General features: G+C 34.7%; 2 long non-coding RNA genes across 2 annotated transcripts; one reads left to right on the plus strand and one right to left on the minus strand.

Moving 5' to 3' along the window:
• The first annotated feature begins 11 nt into the window (after positions 1 to 11).
• On the plus strand, positions 12 to 935 carry LOC142231663 (uncharacterized). Its single transcript, XR_012720853.1, has 2 exons — positions 12 to 544; positions 610 to 935. It is a non-coding gene; the product is annotated as an uncharacterized LOC142231663 (long non-coding RNA).
• Positions 936 to 15,257: 14,322 nt separating this feature from the next.
• LOC142229238 (uncharacterized) lies at positions 15,258 to 16,342 on the minus strand. Its single transcript, XR_012720361.1, has 3 exons — positions 16,157 to 16,342; positions 16,004 to 16,097; positions 15,258 to 15,668 (listed from the first exon to the last, which is right to left on the minus strand). It is a non-coding gene; the product is annotated as an uncharacterized LOC142229238 (long non-coding RNA).
• Between the last annotated feature and the right edge of the window lie 272 nt (positions 16,343 to 16,614).

Consider the following 16,614-nt stretch of genomic DNA (forward strand, 5'->3'; position numbering starts at 1 on the left):
TCCGGACGGAATGTCGGTGTTTGTAAAGAATCTTACCCAATAAACACATGATGAGCGTTTTTCAAATGCAACAACTTTTCAGTTTGAGGGTAAATATAATTTTCAACATAAACTCAACTTGACTTGAATTAGCTCATCTTCAATACATCTTCAAATTGTTTGCGAATTACTTACAATTTGCCAAAATGTTGACGAAATCTTTGAAAAGGTGTTGAAGATAATATGAGAAAACTTTGACAAAACACTACCCTAAAATGCAACGAAAAAACCATGTGGTTTTCAATACTTATTTGTGCAACGAAGTTCGTGGTCAATTGCAAGAAATAAAAAAATGGAAAATTTTAGACAAATAACCAAATAGTTTATAAAAATAGGTAAGTGAAAATAAAAAATGAAATAAAACTTTAAGGAAGTCACTAAATGTATATCTCTTTGCAGAAAACTAAAATTATGGATTCTACGTTTTTGAAAACATTAAAAAGCTGACCAATGAAAAAATGGTGAACAATTAACTGGAACTGCTTCAAATAGTTTATAATAATTGGTACGTCAATATGAAAAATTAAATCAACACTTTAAAGAAGTCACTAAATTTAAATCTCTTTGCAGAAAACTAAAATCTTTGGATGCTACATTCTTGCAAACAATAAGAAGCTGACCAATGAAAAATGAGTGGCTTATCGACAAGAAAAAGTTTCCAGAAACATTACAAGTGCAACCAATTAAAATTGTTAAACAACAAATTGTTGAAATCAACAACTTCTGGATGAAAATGTGCATCACATCGTCAGTTTAATTCATATGCTATTATCAGTTTAAAATGGATATTTTGTGAATTCCTTCTGCTGGAAATCAATTCTAACACGCGGTCCAGTACGTTCCTAATTTCAAATTGCCCGCATGTTAATAAAAGGAAGGAACCAAAAAGAAGGAAATCGAATTATCAATTCAAAAGTGTTTACTAATAATGTTTAAGATATTTAAAGTTTTGTTGTTTGTTTTTTTTTTTTCTTATTTGTTGATATGTTTAATAAGATTATTATTTATCAATTGGTATTGTAGTGTATTATGTAGTGTAGTGTATTATTATATATCTTATTTTGGTGGAAATGAATAAATTATACAAAATTCATAGAATTTTGGCTTTGACTTTCAATTTGAAGTGGGGATATCATTCATACAAATTTAGGTTGAAAAGTATTTGCAACGATGTTAATTTTGAATTTGACTCGCATCGAAAATTGTTTGACAAATTATTGAATAGCGATGCATTTCAATTTGAGGATAAAACTTGAGATATTATTGGTAATGTGTTGAATTTCACTGTTGAGGGTAATGTCTGTTTTTTGTTGAGAACGCGATTTTCTCAACAATTTCTCAACTTGAATATTACCCTAATCCTTTGAAAAAATGTTTGAAAAATTGTTGAAATTTAGCATTTTTCAAACGTTTGTGTTTATTGGGTAGAGTGTGTCGGATCGATACGACTTGTCGGCGATGACTAAATAATCGGTAAATGTGTTATCGATCCCATAAACATGCAGCAGTATCGATTATGCCTTCGGACTTAACTTATAATGTGCACAATATATGCACGCTCACAAAAAATCGCTTCTGTAACATATACTCCCAAACATATTTTGCTTCAAGCGTATACATTTTTGGGTATTGCCCAAACATTTATATATTTGATCTCTTCCAATATATAATATGTTTGAAAGCATATTGGTCTAAACAATATATGTTTGGGTAGTCTAAGTTCCAAACATTTTGTATTTTTTCATCCAAATTCAATAATGTTGTCTTCCAAAAAACAATATGTTATTATATGAACATATAATATGTTTCGAAGCATTTTGCACCCAAAATTATTATATGCTTAAAAAAAAATTCTCAAAATTTTATTTATTTATTTATATATTTACAATCATAATGAATTATGAAAATAAACAGGTAATATAGGTGCTAACAACATAGGTTTTCGACCTGAATGCTCAAAATTTTGTTTCTGCCCAATTGTATATTCCCCCACATCTTTCTCACTTCCACGAGATTTTTTAGTTCTTAGCACCTTTTTCTGTAATACAAACATTCTAGAAGAAATTATTCAATTGTATGATTTTTTTATTTTAATTTTACCTTTTGCCGGACGGGGATTCGAACAGCGGACCACACAGTTTGTAAGGATCAAAGAAGTAGCTGATCAATTGCCCAAGGAAAAATAAAATGTTAATTTTGTAATAACAAGCAACAAACACCAACTTAATTCAATATCGCTCCCTGTTAAATAGCGCTCCAAGCTACTAAACACATATATGTTTATAGGCTATTTCTAAATTAATATGTGTTTGCATCCAAACATATTATATTTACAAACCTTTTATGTCCCAAACATAATATGTTCTAACATATTAACATATATGTCCCAAACATGTTATGCTAGTTTATGAACATTATATGCTTGCACTCAAAAATATTGTGTTTAAAAATTTGTGTTCCAAACATATAATGTTTATAGCCAAACATATGAAAAACAGTCTTTTTCATCCGTGTGGGATATGTTCGACAAGAGCACTCCCTGCCAACATTTCAAAGTTTCATTTCATCCTCATTGCTACCACAGACTCGTAAGTGACACTGCAACAATCGCCAACTATGATAGTATTTTGCCATCACTATTCGCATGAAAGTATTTTGCCATCACTATTGTTACAAGAGCCATTTTATATTTTGTGAAACACCAAGCACAACTAGCTTCTTACAATTTATTTAAATAAAAATGATAATGAAGTGCTGAAAACATAAGGGCTGTTTTCTTTTAGCACTGGATATGCTAAGCCTTGAAGGACTAAAAGAAAACAGAGTACTCGTTTATCCAGGACATCTCCAAAAATATGCAACACTGAAATCAGCTGTTTAAAAACAATCACAGAAAAGAAGTGAAATCTTGCATTTTTAATGTATGAAATGCTCCAATTAGTAATAAATATTTAATGCTGCGATTATTTATGACACTGTACCACTTTGAATTTCATGTTTTTCGACAAATTAGTCACAATAAATTGCTATTGTGAATCGATGAAGCGTCCCAATAAACACAGGATGAGCGTTTTTCAAATGCAACAACTTTTCAGTTTGAGGGTAAATATAATTTTTAACATAAATTCAACTTGACTTGAAATAGCTCATCTTCAATACATCTTCAAATTGTTTGCGAATTACTTCCAATTTGCCAAAATGTTGACGAAATCTTTGAAAAGGTGTTGAAGATAATATGAGAAAACTTTGACAAAACACTACCCTAAAATGCAACGAAAAAACCATGTGGTTTTCAATACTTATTTGTGCAACGAAGTTCGTGGTCAATTGCAAGAAATAAAAAAAAATGGAAAATTTTAGACAAATAACCAAATAGTTTATAAAAATAGGTAAAGGCCGGTACTATGTTCATTCTTGCGAAAAACTTTTATAGAAACCATTATTTCACACATAGAAAGCGGTGTTTATTTAGGTAACTTGGAGCGCTATTTTACAGGGAGCGATATTGAATTATGTTGGTGGTTGCTGCTTGTTATTACAAAATAAACATTTTATTTTCCTTGGGCAATTGATCTGCTACTCCTTTGATCCTTTGTATAGTTTCGGAACAAAAATATAATCCGTGTTTGTGTTATAAACCCACACAAATAGTTTTAATAAATAAATTATTTCTTAATTCACATTGCAAATGGCGCCATGTTATAAACGTCAGTTTTTCAACTCGAAAAAACAAAGTACCACAAATGGAAAAATTTCGCTAGTTTTTCGCATTTTTTAATTTTGTGTGGAGTTTCAACGCGAAAACCGAACAGAGTACCGGCCTTAAGTGAAAATAAAAAATGAAATAAAACTTTAAGGAAGTCACTAAATGTATATCTCTTTGTAGAAAACTAAAATTATGGATTATACGTTTGTAGCATACAATGGTTCAAAATAAATAGGAAAAGGATCCTACATTTCTGTGGAAAGTGATAATAGCGTAGCACGCATGTCTATCCGGCCTACTTGCTCGTCGGTGGTGTGGGATCTTGCCATTTCACTCGCCTGAATCGCTACCATAAAATTTTAATAAATAATTGCTGCGTGCTCATAAAGACGAAAACGATTGTTTTCCAAAAAAAAACAGTAACAGAAGAAAGAAAGTATAATTGAAACAGATATTCAGGAACAGATTGCTATGCGGCTGAGATGATATTTAGCCACCAATTGCCCACCCATCCTGTCTACCTAGTATCCAAACGAAATTCAATTGATAGACCCACGATACCACCCCTCTTCTACATTCCGGCTGGAAGAAATCAAACTAAGTTCTGGATCTAGTGCATTGTGACAATGAATCCACTTTTATTAAACAAAAACCCACAATGAATTTTCATTACGATGGCTTAGATTCAATGATTCATAATTATTTTCATTTCCAGCGCAAATACAGTTCAACGTCTTATTCTAAATTAACATAGAAATAAAATTCAGAATTTACTGTCTAAAAATCTTATATATACTAATATCCGAAAACAGCAATGAATAAAGTAGAAAAAAAAATAAATTAGTCGGCTATTAATTTCGCCTTCAATACTTGATTAGATAAAGTGATAGTTCATGTAAATAATTAAATGAGTTACTAGCAATTGCCCTAGTAATAGAATTCAGTTGTAATTGAACATATAATTAATCGACATTAGGCATAAAAGAGAAATCGAATTACGTTCAATGAAGAGTTTAAGTTAGAAATTTACAATTGGCTTTTGGTTAAACGAAAATGGAATGTCTCATACATGTGGACAAAAAAAAACATCAGCTGATTCACTGTAGATCATTGATCTCATTAAACGCATAAATGATATTTGGGCAACAGTCTCCCGCAATTGAATTGGAGAAGTTAATTGAGTTCAAGTGACATGAATTTTCAAATTTAATCTTTATACATGTGAACAGATATGTTGTTTGCAATACCAAAAGTAATCTTCAAAATCGCGACAATGTTTTCCAATGGTGTTTCAAAGTTCTATGGTGACATACGACACAGTTGTAGACTCTATATGTTGGCATGGGTACTGTTAGCACAAATGCACATTTCAACAATGGCTTTAAAACTGTATAAACAAAATTGGGGATCTGACCACTCATGCCATCATTTCCAAACTAGGCTAACTACAACTATTTCGTATGCACTCTAACCAAAGAGCCATCTATCTCGTTTTTCTGAGATTGAAAGCAATCCTGTCATTAAAACGGAAATCAATATATAAGATTGATATTAAATTTAAATTACAGACAGGAAATATGCATTTCAATTTCAGAAATTAAATTAAAATGAATTTAATTATATTTTGGACAAACGTCTCTCCGAACTATAACGGTTCTCTGTTATATTCAGTGAGAGCATGTCTCATATGCAATAGTGAGAAATTAAAATAAACCACTTACTTGTTAGCTCAGGTCCATCGATGAAAGGCCTTTCAAGACGAATGGATTTTGATGTTGCTAGTGAGGGTTTAACATATTTATGTATGCACATGTCATGATGTTGATTTGTATGATATTTACGTGTGTGTGTATATTCAAATTCACTTAATTATCTTTCATATGCATTGCCACAACGAAACCAATGTTCTTTGTCAGTAATGTTTATATCAAATTGCATTAAATTATCTAATTATATTCCACTCAGAGCAAAAATCGCTTTTTTTTTTTTTTTTTTTTTTTTGAAATAAAAAAACACTTCACTTTTATGCCTTTATGTTCGATAATGTTAAGGAAAATTATTTTCTATTTAGTACAACACTAGTTATAGCGAACCATGACGAAATTCAAATATATACAATTCTCGGAATTCCCACCAATTAATTTGCGGGAACAATCAAATGCATCTGGTGATCTCTACTCGAGCCAACACTGGACAAATTCAACGGAGTACAGATCAACTTATTCCTCCGGAGAAAAATTGTTTAAGTGTTAGAGGAGATCACTTAGAAAACACAGGCCCTGGCAAAATACACCTCCGAAATCTCCCCTTTTCCAATTCTCAGGCACGAGATCTCCGCCGACCAAACTCCACCGGCGAGTGAACTTTACGGACTGACTAAATTGAAACATAGAAGGCTACGTTGGCGAGAGTCAAATCTGGTTGGGCAGTCTCCAAAGCTGAGGACAAATAAGAAAAACAATGTCACAACCCAAAATTTATAAGAGAGACGTGGATCAATCTTACCATGAATTCTCTATGAGATTGGTAGATAATTTTGTAGAATGCAATAAGTTTGGAAGATTCTCTCCACCCCGTGCGTGAAAAAATGATTTACCGCCTATAAACTGAATATTGTAAGAATAAAGCGAACACTTGTGAATGCGCATTTAAACTTACTCCAAATATTATAGATTGATGTAATAGCAAAATAATAGGAAATATTTACGGACTTATAAATTTGTTCACGTAATTTTATGCGAACCTAAATAATAATTTTACCACAAAATTCCAAAAAACAAAATAATAAAATAAAAAAACGGCCAAATTCAGGCTTCACTATATAACACGGTGTTACTTGGAGGAAACTCAGGGTAGAAAAAAACATGTCGCAGCATTCCTCTACGCTTTTAAACCCCCTAAACTTTCCAGAATTACACCAACACTACAAAATTCCAATCCAAACATGGCTGCCAAAATTGAGTATAATCTCACAGCAAAATGAAAATGTATTTATTACCCTGACGCTTTATGCACTTCTTCGCCCTGTACTAAAGTTCAAATCCACGGAAAAAAAAAATAAAATCACTGTTACTGCAATAATGAACACAAGAAAAAATTAAATAAATAAAAAAAATGAAATTGGTTTGTGACGGGTTTCGAACCTGGACATTCGGATTCGCAGCCGGATGTCATACCATTGTGCTGTCGACCAATGACTTCCACAAGCAGATATAGGCAAATGTGAATATCCCTCTCTTACACCTCATAATATCTCTCTCACACTTCATAATTGGTTTTGTTGTCTTACGGTCAAATACAGCAATGAGAAAAACAATATAATATACAAATACTCATATTAATATGCCATTGAAAAACGGATACGGAAAAAAAATACCAACACATCTACAAGCGCCTCTACATTTACCCCCCACAAAAATCAGATTTCGGGGAATCACATGAACCGAAAGATGATCACGCTTGTAGATAATACTACTGACGAATGTCCTTCGCATGATATTTACCAATAAACCTGCCCTGCAAATCCTCCAACTCATAATATGCGTTCCCAAGTCGTTTCCTTATCCTGGCCTTAACAAAAGTAGGTGCCAATTTAGAATTGAATCCCTGTTCGAAATTACTCTGTCGAAAATTCCTACGGAAAACCTCCTGGCCATCATCGTATGACACCTCACGCGATCTCGTGTTGTAAGCCCTCTCATTGCGCTCAAATTGCCTCCGCATACATTCCGTTGCCTTAGACCGCACAATATCAAAGGAATCTGATCGGTCAAAATACAGCGACCTATCATCGAGCATCCCTAAAGTTCTAAGCAGTTTGTAAGTAGATCCATTGGTAACCATATGTTGACCGAAAGCCATGAAATATGGAGATGTACCTACCGAGGAATGAATGGTGGATCGCAAAGCGCAAGAAATTCTACTCAATTCCTCATCCCAACCCTGTTGGTCAGTTTTTATATACGATCTTATAGCTGAAATTACAGACCGATTCACCCTCTCAGAAGCATTGGCCTGAGGGGAGTGAACGGCAGTATAAACATGAGCAATGCCATAGCTTTGAAGAAGATTATTAAATTTATGTGCTTTGAATTGGGTACCATTATCAGAAACAATTGTTTCTGGCACTCCAAAAACATGAAACAGGTCTTCCTCCAAAAATTTCACCACCACATCTGCAGTGAATTTCTTAACAGGGTGAATGAAAGGAAATTTCGAAAAATGATCTAGGACGATAAATATCCCTATGCTACCAGATTTAGATCTTGGATATGGACCTAAAAAATCAACAAAGAGTTTCTGGAAGAATCTATTCGTGTCACTTGTCCTACCCATGGGTGGACGCATGACATAATTAGGATGTTTCGTGGTCTTACATATCTCACATGCATTTATATAATTCTTCACGTCATTCACCAGATTGGGCCAATAATAGTAACGACGAATCCGCTCCAAAGTTTTATTTATGCCACAATGGGCTGACATGGGATCATCATGGTGACGGCGTAAAATATCAGGAATTAATCCTTTTGGTATCCACAGTTTCCAAGTCAAGTCATCAGTCGTCTGTTCACCCACCGAATGCTCAGTCCTACGGTACAAGTATCCATCAATTACTTTTAAGTCTGGAGTAGAGTTATTATTTTCTTCAATTTTCTTTACTAAGTCCTTATATTCATTTGAGGAAAAGTGAGTGGAATTTAGATCCACGAAAACCCCTTTGTCGATCCCTAATTCAGACAGACAACGGACTTCGGACAGATCATCAGTGTTGGCACGAGAAAGTGTATCCGGAACTATGTTCTGAGAGCCTTTGCGGTGTTCAATTTTAAAACGATATCCCTGAAGCTTTAAAGCCCATCGAGCTAGCCTTGTACTTAAGTCGGTTTGGGACATGAGCCATTTTAAGGAGGCGTGATCCGTGATCACCGTGAACTCATGCCCCTCGACATAAGCTCTAAACTTCTTAATGCTTACCAGAGCTGCTAAGCATTCCTGTTCGGTGACACTGTAATTACGTTGGGCTTTGTTGAGTTTCTTAGACATAAAGGCAATAGGAATCTCATCACCCTCCGCATTTTTTTGCACCAGTACGCTTCCTATACCTGTTTTGCTAGCGTCACAGTGTATGTAGAATGGCTGTGAGAAATCGGGGCTATGCAAAACAGGGGCTGAGCTCAAGATGGATTTCAATTCTTCAAAAGACCGTTGAGCTTCGTCATTCCAAACAAATTTTCGATTAGCCTTTAACAAATCAGTTAAAGGAGCTGATATAGCAGCATAATTCCGAATAAATTTCCTATACCAACCTGACATCCCTAAAAATCGTCTGACCTGCTTCACAGACCTAGGTGTCGGAAAATCGGTTATAGCGGAAATCTTTTCTGGGTCTGTACGAATCACCCCGTCCCCAACCACATGACCTAAATAGCGGACTTCTGTCATACAAAATTTGCTTTTCTCAACATTAATTGTCAGTCCGGAGGCACGTAAAGACTTAGCCACTTCCTCTAAAACTTGCAAATGACGCCCAAATGTAGCAGATACCACCAAGAGATCATCCAGATAAACAAAAACCTCTGTCCTGAGAGTCGCTGGTATCACTTTATCCATTAGCCTAGACATTGTCTGAGGTGCATTGCACAATCCGAAAGGCATAACTTTAAAGTGATACAACGGTCTCCCAGGTACAGTGAAAGCTGTTTTTTCTTTCGATGATTGCTCCAGGGGTATTTGCCAAATCGCGTCCTTAAGGTCAATGCTACTAATAAATTCTGCCTTTGGCAAACGACTCAATATGCCGTCTATGTGAGGAAGCGGGTAAGCATCGCCGATGGTCACAGAATTAATTTTTCTACTGTCCAGGCACAATCGGTTCTTGCCAGGTTTTCTGTGAAGAACAACTGGAGATGACCAAGCGCTATTCGACTCTTCTATTACACCCATCGCAATCATACGATCGAGCTCTTCATAAATAAGTTTCTCAATAGCGGGAGAAACGGGAAAATGCCTTTGTTTTATAGGCTTGGCATCACCAGTGTCAATAATATGGCACAACACGTTTGTCCTGCCAAGACCCTCCTTCGAAAATGACGGAAACTTCTCAATCACACACCGAAGTTCCACTTCCTGGTCATCAGTCAAAAAACGCTTATCTAAAACATCACTAACAGACGGGGTATCACGAACTACACCTGGCAGCAACGATGCTGGCAACAAATCAAAAGATTTCCAAAAATCCATCCCCAAAATCAAATTTTGAGACAAGCTCGGGACAATAAATAAAGTTATGGGCGACTCTTTTCCTCTAAAAACTATTTTCGTTTCCAAAACACCCTTCACATCCTGCCGCCTACCATCAGCTGTGGTAACTGAGGTAGCAAGTTTACGAAATCTTTCGTTTGAATTAAGAACATCCCTTGCAGCCTCAGCACCCAGACAGGAAACAGATGCCCCGGTATCCAACAACCCAAGCAGGTTTTTGTTCAATAGACAAACTTCGGCATACGGACGGACATCACCAGGACTATCGATAACTGAAATAGCAAAAAGTTTCCTAACTGTTTTAGCCCTCTTCCAGAATTTCCCCATTCGAATCGCAGAACGTGTAGGTCCCTTATCATCACCAAAAATTCTAGCTCTAGCCTCATAATACAGTCTTAAACGCTCGTGTAGAGGTTTTAAAGGTCTAGGACCACTATTAGAATTAGCCAATGGCTGAACCCTTGTGGTTCGATTGAAAGTCATATATTTATTTTCCCTAAAAGTATCCAGTATCGCAGTGTCACATTTGGGTATCTCGTCACAAGAATTAGTTAACAATTTTAGTTTGATTCCTTCAGGTTTGATTTGAGTGCACCCTTCGGTGGGTTCGCACGGAAGTTTTTTGAATTGGAAGCACATTTCTGACAATTTGGTTTATACATATCAGGCATACCACAACCATAACAAAAAATTGTCCTTTCAGCCACACAATCCTGATACCGGTGACCTGACTGGCGGCAATTCCAACAAATTAAGTTCACCTCAGAGATTTCCTCCAGTTCCAGCAATTGTGGAGAATCAATACCGTCACTTTCAATTTCAGAAATCCGTTTCGAAAAATTATTGGACCTAGTGTTTAATACACCATGTCTGGCTTTTATATCCTGAATGAAAAATTCACGACGACGGCATATCTCTCGCAACTGACCCACAGAATCAATAGACATATTCAGTATTTCATGCTGTATCTCCGGAAGTAAATTCCTTCTCAAAATTTCGACAAGAGTCCGATCAGATAAAGGTTGATTAAGGCGATCTACTAAATCAATCACCGACTCATAAAACACATCAAAAGGCTCATTAGGTCTCTGTTTACGATCACGAATCATCTCCCGAAAATCCATATCAGTACGAGAATCACGATATTGCTCACGTAAAGCCTTACACAAATCAGACCAACGGAAACTGCCAGCTGACTTATGAAAACGCCAGAACCAATCACTTGCCTTCCCTTCGAATAACATACTAGCATTCCCACACAAAATGTCAAAATTCCCATTTAATGTTTGTCTGGTCAAAGCCTCAGCCCTATAAATGAAATTATCTACTGGCAAACAATTCGAACCACCATTGAATTTAAGTCTCCAATTATGCAGAATTTGACTCACCCGGTCGGGCCGAAACAACAAATCAGTCACAGTGTCATTGTGGCTAGAATGATTTTCACCCACAACCGGGACGACGTTAACATTGTTAACTCGATTCGAATCCTGAGGCTGTATTCCCAAAAGTTGCTCCAATGTACGTTGCTCTACATCAGGCAATGTGCGCATCGGAGGATTTTCCCTCAAATTAGGTGAAGATGAATGAGAAATATTTACAGGATTGACAGAATTCAAACGCGATATACTAGCTTCAACACTTCTCTCAACCAAAGTAGAAATTTGCGAGGTCAAAGCTGATAATAATTGAGTATGCTGTTCCGAGACCATCGAAGAAATAATTTCCTTCAAAGCGGTGTTCGAAATGTTAGGATCGCCCACAACAGTATTTACAGGCACATTCTCAGATTGAATCCGATCCGACAAAGGACTACCTGTTTCCCTAATTGAATCAAAATTCTTCGCCTTTGCCGCAGACCTCGTATGAACTCCATGATTTCTAGAACTAGAAGCCCCATCATCCTTAGTAATCTTAACACCACAATTCGGACAATTCTGGTTAGTACGAACATAATTAGAAACACATACTCTATGAAATCGATGTCTACAAACAGTTTCAGCAATAGTGGTCTTATCAGAAAAGACCTGAGCGCAAATTGTGCAAACACTATCATCAGACACATTCATAGCACCTGCACTAGCAGCCTCAGGACTTTTGTGCACAGGCATCCTTACGAAAAAAGAATAACCCGCAACCGAAATACAAAATCAAAATAAGCAACCCAAAAAAAATGCCTAAAACAAATCGCCCTCAAGACCGTTCCCAAAAACAAAAATAATGCAAAATATCAATAAAAAAATATCCCAAGCTAATCTTCATAAAAAAAATTAGTTTGATTTCTAAACCACTGCCGGAATAAGATTGGGGTGTAAAACTAGATTAAAATATAATTTATCCACACCTGAATATACATAGAAATATAGAAAAGAATTACATTTGAGTTTTCACTTTGGCTAATCATGTCATCGTTAACATAATCATATTCCAAGAGTGAAAAAAAAAAAGTGTAAACCATTTATAGAATCGATTTTCAAAGTCAGAATCGGAAATACATTCCAAAGGCTGAATTCTATTAAAATATCGACAAAATAAATACTTAACACGACAGAATAGAAAAAAAAATAGATGATTTGATAAAATCTATATCCGGTTATGTCTGCAAGCACCACTGCTTCTAACAGATCATAAATTCCAATGATAAAAAATTTCACCAACAGGGAAAAAACTAACAGAATATAAAGTGAAAAACCTGAAAATTAGTAGGAGCTGAGTGTATTTACTACGATATAACAATATCAAGAAGTGTTTTCCCATGAAAAAAAATATAATTGAATTTGTTCATAACACTCGGGCCCCACGTTCTGGGCGCCAAAAATTTTATAATTGTAGCATACAATGGTTCAAAATAAATAGGAAAAGGATCCTACATTTCTGTGGAAAGTGATAATAGCGTAGCACGCATGTCTATCCGGCCTACTTGCTCGTCGGTGGTGTGGGATCTTGCCATTTCACTCGCCTGAATCGCTACCATAAAATTTTAATAAATAATTGCTGCGTGCTCATAAAGACGAAAACGATTGTTTTCCAAAAAAAAACAGTAACAGAAGAAAGAAAGTATAATTGAAACAGATATTCAGGAACAGATTGCTATGCGGCTGAGATGATATTTAGCCACCAATTGCCCACCCATCCTGTCTACCTAGTATCCAAACGAAATTCAATTGATAGACCCACGATACCACCCCTCTTCTACATTCCGGCTGGAAGAAATCAAACTAAGTTCTGGATCTAGTGCATTGTGACAATGAATCCACTTTTATTAAACAAAAACCCACAATGAATTTTCATTACGATGGCTTAGATTCAATGATTCATAATTATTTTCATTTCCAGCGCAAATACAGTTCAACGTCTTATTCTAAATTAACATAGAAATAAAATTCAGAATTTACTGTCTAAAAATCTTATATATACTAATATCCGAAAACAGCAATGAATAAAGTAGAAAAAAAAAATAAATTAGTCGGCTATTAATTTCGCCTTCAATACTTGATTAGATAAAGTGATAGTTCATGTAAATAATTAAATGAGTTACTAGCAATTGCCCTAGTAATAGAATTCAGTTGTAATTGAACATATAATTAATCGACATTAGGCATAAAAGAGAAATCGAATTACGTTCAATGAAGAGTTTAAGTTAGAAATTTACAATTGGCTTTTGGTTAAACGAAAATGGAATGTCTCATACATGTGGACAAAAAAAAACATCAGCTGATTCACTGTAGATCATTGATCTCATTAAACGCATAAATGATATTTGGGCAACAGTCTCCCGCAATTGAATTGGAGAAGTTAATTGAGTTCAAGTGACATGAATTTTCAAATTTAATCTTTATACATGTGAACAGATATGTTGTTTGCAATACCAAAAGTAATCTTCAAAATCGCGACAATGTTTTCCAATGGTGTTTCAAAGTTCTATGGTGACATACGACACAGTTGTAGACTCTATATGTTGGCATGGGTACTGTTAGCACAAATGCACATTTCAACAATGGCTTTAAAACTGTATAAACAAAATTGGGGATCTGACCACTCATGCCATCATTTCCAAACTAGGCTAACTACAACTATTTCGTATGCACTCTAACCAAAGAGCCATCTATCTCGTTTTTCTGAGATTGAAAGCAATCCTGTCATTAAAACGGAAATCAATATATAAGATTGATATTAAATTTAAATTACAGACAGGAAATATGCATTTCAATTTCAGAAATTAAATTAAAATGAATTTAATTATATTTTGGACAAACGTCTCTCCGAACTATAACGGTTCTCTGTTATATTCAGTGAGAGCATGTCTCATATGCAATAGTGAGAAATTAAAATAAACCACTTACTTGTTAGCTCAGGTCCATCGATGAAAGGCCTTTCAAGACGAATGGATTTTGATGTTGCTAGTGAGGGTTTAACATATTTATGTATGCACATGTCATGATGTTGATTTGTATGATATTTACGTGTGTGTGTATATTCAAATTCACTTAATTATCTTTCATATGCATTGCCACAACGAAACCAATGTTCTTTGTCAGTAATGTTTATATCAAATTGCATTAAATTATCTAATTATATTCCACTCAGAGCAAAAATCGCTTTTTTTTTTTTTTTTTTTTTTTGAAATAAAAAAACACTTCACTTTTATGCCTTTATGTTCGATAATGTTAAGGAAAATTATTTTCTATTTAGTACAACACTAGTTATAGCGAACCATGACGAAATTCAAATATATACAATTCTCGGAATTCCCACCAATTAATTTGCGGGAACAATCAAATGCATCTGGTGATCTCTACTCGAGCCAACACTGGACAAATTCAACGGAGTACAGATCAACTTATTCCTCCGGAGAAAAATTGTTTAAGTGTTAGAGGAGATCACTTAGAAAACACAGGCCCTGGCAAAATACACCTCCGAAATCTCCCCTTTTCCAATTCTCAGGCACGAGATCTCCGCCGACCAAACTCCACCGGCGAGTGAACTTTACGGACTGACTAAATTGAAACATAGAAGGCTACGTTGGCGAGAGTCAAATCTGGTTGGGCAGTCTCCAAAGCTGAGGACAAATAAGAAAAACAATGTCACAACCAGTGTTGCCAACTCCCCAAGGCCAAAAAGCACCAAAAATATATTATAAATTCTAACATACCACCTTCCACCACAAAATCGAAAATTAAATGCTCTACTAAACAAAAAAAAAAAAAAAAAAAAAAAAAAAAAAAAAACCTCCGAAGATGTATTATGAATTGAATTTTAAGAAGTTACGGTTACTTTTCTTTAATAATTCATTTTAAGGAATACAAACTTTGTGAAAATTTGCTTTTGGCTATTCCACATTATAATAAAATTTGCAGCAAATATGCATAATTTTATACCGTTTTTACTGATATAGTTTTCACTTTTGCGGCAAAACTCGAACTTAGTACTCACCATTATGAACCGCTATTTAAGTATACACTTTGATCAGTTTTAATGCTTTCGTCCAATTCATTTTGATCAGTCATGTTTTTCAACTTTCAAAATATTAATATATGGAAGAAGTCTATTGCTTATTCCAATTCTGCGTGCTTTTGTGAATTTAATACAACGTTTTTAATGACATCTTTACCAAATTCAAAAATTCGGCACTCATCGTTCGACTCTCCTTCAGAATACCCTAAATAACAATATTAATTAAAAAATAATGAATACCAACTTCATAACAATCAAATTCTATATTTGGCAATAAATTTGACTTTCTTCGGCTCTTGAAAGTCTAATCAAAATTTTTGTATCAATTAAACTTAATACTGTTCAAAATAAAAAAAGCACCAAAAGCACTAAATGAAAATGTCAGAAAGCACCAAGTTGGTGCTTTTTTTGAAAAGGCACCAAAAAAGCAATTTGGTGCTTTTTAGAAATCAAAAAGCACTAAATTTGGTGCTAAAAGCACCAAATTGGCAACACTGGTCACAACCCAAAATTTATAAGAGAGACGTGGATCAATCTTACCATGAATTCTCTATGAGATTGGTAGATAATTTTGTAGAATGCAATAAGTTTGGAAGATTCTCTCCACCCCGTGCGTGAAAAAATGATTTACCGCCTATAAACTGAATATTGTAAGAATAAAGCGAACACTTGTGAATGCGCATTTAAACTTACTCCAAATATTATAGATTGATGTAATAGCAAAATAATAGGAAATATTTACGGACTTATAAATTTGTTCACGTAATTTTATGCGAACCTAAATAATAATTTTACCACAAAATTCCAAAAAACAAAATAATAAAATAAAAAAACGGCCAAATTCAGGCTTCACTATATAACACGGTGTTACTTGGAGGAAACTCAGGGTAGGAAAAAACATGTCGCAGCATTCCTCTACGCTTTTAAACCCCCTAAACTTTCCAGAATTACACCAACACTACAAAATTCCAATCCAAACATGGCTGCCAAAATTGAGTATAATCTCACAGCAAAATGAAAATGTATTTATTACCCTGACGCTTTATGCACTTCTTCGCCCTGTACTAAAGTTCAAATCCACGGAAAAAAAAAAATAAAATCACTGTTACTGCAATAATGAACACAAGAAAAAATTAAATAAATAAAAAAAA

Source organism: Haematobia irritans, chromosome 3 (genome assembly GCF_050003625.1).
Source record: "Haematobia irritans isolate KBUSLIRL chromosome 3, ASM5000362v1, whole genome shotgun sequence".
Lineage (NCBI taxonomy): Eukaryota > Metazoa > Arthropoda > Insecta > Diptera > Muscidae > Haematobia > Haematobia irritans.